This window comes from Lampris incognitus, chromosome 2, assembly GCF_029633865.1.
Source record: "Lampris incognitus isolate fLamInc1 chromosome 2, fLamInc1.hap2, whole genome shotgun sequence".
In the NCBI taxonomy this organism is placed as follows: Eukaryota; Metazoa; Chordata; class Actinopteri; order Lampriformes; family Lampridae; genus Lampris; species Lampris incognitus.
Window position 1 is genome coordinate 132,973,760 of NC_079212.1, and position 3,058 is coordinate 132,976,817.

The window sequence follows — 3,058 nt, forward strand, 5'->3', positions numbered from 1 at the left end:
GTCTCTGGGGAACGTCACAAGCTTTGCCGAAGCTGTGGGACTTATGAGCACCCATTTCGCTGCTCCACAGAGTGCCCTCCTTCGGCGATTTATATTCCGTCAGCGACACCAACTGCCTGGTGAGTCTGTGCGGCAGTACGTAGCTAATTTGCGAGGGCTAGCTAGCTCATGCAAGTTCGGCGCGCTTCAGGACGAGATGGTTCGCGACCAGCTAATCGAACACACCAAAAACGCAAAGGTGCGTGAGACTCTCCTGCTGGAAAAAGACGGTCTGCTGCTGTCCAGAGCAATTACCATCGCACTACAGGTCGAGGGAGCAGCTGAGTGTGCTGCTATGCTAAATACACAGCAAGTGGCCACCTCCAGTCAAGCTGCCAACGACTCCTCCCTCTACTCACGGCTGCCCCTCGGGACGCAACCCAACCAGAGCGAGGCGGGCGCCGACTCCACTGTAGTCTAGTCAGTTAAGGCAAAATGGCTGCAAAAAGTCATTCACATTTGAGCCTATGTTTTTCTGTTAATTTAGAGTCCAATAAAGAAAAAAATGCAAGGAGCCCAAAATTTTAGGTGGGGGAAGTCTCTGAAATGGCCACGCCCACTTTTTAGGCCTGGAAATCAGTATCTCGGCTCCTGAATGTCGCAGAGAGCTGATCATGGGCTCAAAAGAAGCAGAAGCACCACATTTATATAAGCATTATGAACAAACATATACCCCAAAACCTTTACTTTTTCAGATATTTTAAGAAAACTAATTTTTACTGGTCACGTTTCACGTATCAGCTCCTGAAGGTTGTAAAAAGCTATATTTGACATGAATCTCATTCGCTGCCTATGTTATAAAGCATGAAGCACAATACACACACGAATCATGAGTTTAGAAAATATCTTAGTTGTCTGTGGTTCTTCTTATCACTTGGGATGTAATGCCGCCTCTGACCACAATTACAAATTGGCGCTGTTTGTTTATCAAGTGGTTGATTCTACAGGAAAGGAAGCAGAAGTGCACATGTTTCAGTAAAGCTAGTTTACTGTAAACATTTGCCAAAATATGACATGCATGCCTCATCTGGCCTTCATATCAGTGAGTTAATTTGTTCCTGACCTCGTGGATGGATGGTAAGGAACAGTGTTGTTTTATTTTTGTATGTTTACCTTGTAAAACATTATTTTCACCTTAGCTCATATGTGTAGGCCTAACTAGCCTTGCAAGCATGACTTGCTCGATACACTCGACAGCACAGTTGCACAGTTGTAGTATTTGGCTAAGGCATTACCTACTTTTGGACAGTTGGTGTTTGTGTGTCTGCTTGCTCTACACATGTTGGTTAATTTTGGGCATTTTTAGTTGGCTGGTATGAAAGGGTGAAAGTATTTGTAGTAACAACACTTTTATTATGCTATATTTGGACACACTTTTATTGGACTATATTTTGTATCTATGCAGAAGAATAAATAACATTGTTTATTGCATGCTATTTTTGTGGGAGGGTGGATGTATTGTGCCATACCAGTGAAACATCACTCTGTTACAAACTTGTGTACAGAAAAATCAAGTTTAAATTAGTTCTGATTTTCCATGATCAGATGATCCCCCATCCTAACTATGGAACTAGGGAACAAGACCCTGTGCATTGTCTGCAAGGTTAGTTTTCACGTGTGTGCTTCAGTAGTATAATGTTTATGACATCAATGAGTCCAACAGTGTTAGTTTTCATGCGTATTCCTTCAGTAATGTAATGTTTATGACAGCAATGAGTCCAACATTTCATTTCTAAATTCATGACAGGAATCTGGTGGAAGGGACATAACTGCTGTCACAGCTCCTAAGCTGCTTCACCAAGTAAAACTGTTTGAGGAATCCGGACTGATCACCAATGATGCGGATATCAATCTTTCACAGAGACTGTCAGCTGTCAATGCAGAAACTTTACAGGATGGATATAAAATCCACAAGAGTTGCTATGATCGCTATAATAACAGCCATTTCAATTGTGCGAAGGATCGTAAACGGAAAAGAGAACTGGACCTTGCAGATCACCAGACTATTGGGGCAAACACACGAGCAAAGGCTGGGCCTAGTCTTGCGTTTGGAGCCGAACTTTGCTTCTATTGTGAAGAGCCAGCCATTGAGAACCCTCGGAAGAAGGACAAATCAGAACCATTGTTAGCTGCTGTGGGAAAAGAAAAGTCAGCAAAACATGTGAAGGATTTCACAGACAATCTAGAGATGATGGCCAAAGTCCTGAATGATGGCAAAATACTCAGATTACTTGAAACTGATGTTAGATCACGGGAGTTATTCTATCACAGGAAGTGCCACTCAAGATACCGTAACAGGTGAGCCAGCACAACATACCCTTTTAAGTTCAATTCTTAAGTTGAGCTATAGTCGGGCCATATATATATATTTTAATAATTTGATTATTTCTTCTTACTAGATACAGTTCAGCGAGCTGCAGGATAAAGCAAGAAAGAACTTCATCACAGAACTCCCCAGACATGATCCAGTATGCTGAATATATCGCCATGGAGGAAGTAGGGAACTTCAATGATGACAGCTCAGAAAATGTTTTTGATCTTCACAAACTCGAGAATATTTATCTGCAGAAAGTTGAAGATTTGGGCTTCGACCGGCCCAAATCTCACTCTACACGATTTGCTGAGAAACTCTCGAACAGCTGTCTGGACATAAATGTAGTGCAGAAAGAGACAGGGGCACATTACAGGGTTATTAAGAAGGGTAGTTTGGACAATGTAATCAGTGACAGTGACTTTTTAGATTCACTTTGCAAAGTCACAAAACCTGTTCGGGCTGAAGTAATAAAGAATCGAAGAGACAGTGAAAGCACCCGACTTTCAGACTTGTCTACAGAAGGACTACGGATGAAGAGCAATTTCAAACTGAAGATGCTGATGTCACTGCTTTGTGATGGAACCGCACGATATGAAGATCTTCCGATGCATCTCGAACAACTGTGCCAGACCGTAAGTTTCAACACCAGGATCAGACCAAATACAAAGAAAGATTCACAGCAGTCAAGCTCTGTCATCCAAAAGA

The 3,058-nt window shown here is 42.2% G+C and overlaps 1 long non-coding RNA gene across 1 annotated transcript; it reads left to right on the top strand.

Annotated features, from left to right (window-relative positions):
• The first annotated feature begins 983 nt into the window (after nucleotides 1–983).
• LOC130108542 (uncharacterized) lies at nucleotides 984–2,107 on the top strand. Its single transcript, XR_008809892.1, has 3 exons — nucleotides 984–1,116; nucleotides 1,585–1,642; nucleotides 1,787–2,107. It is a non-coding gene; the product is annotated as an uncharacterized LOC130108542 (long non-coding RNA).
• The last annotated feature ends 951 nt before the right edge of the window (nucleotides 2,108–3,058 follow it).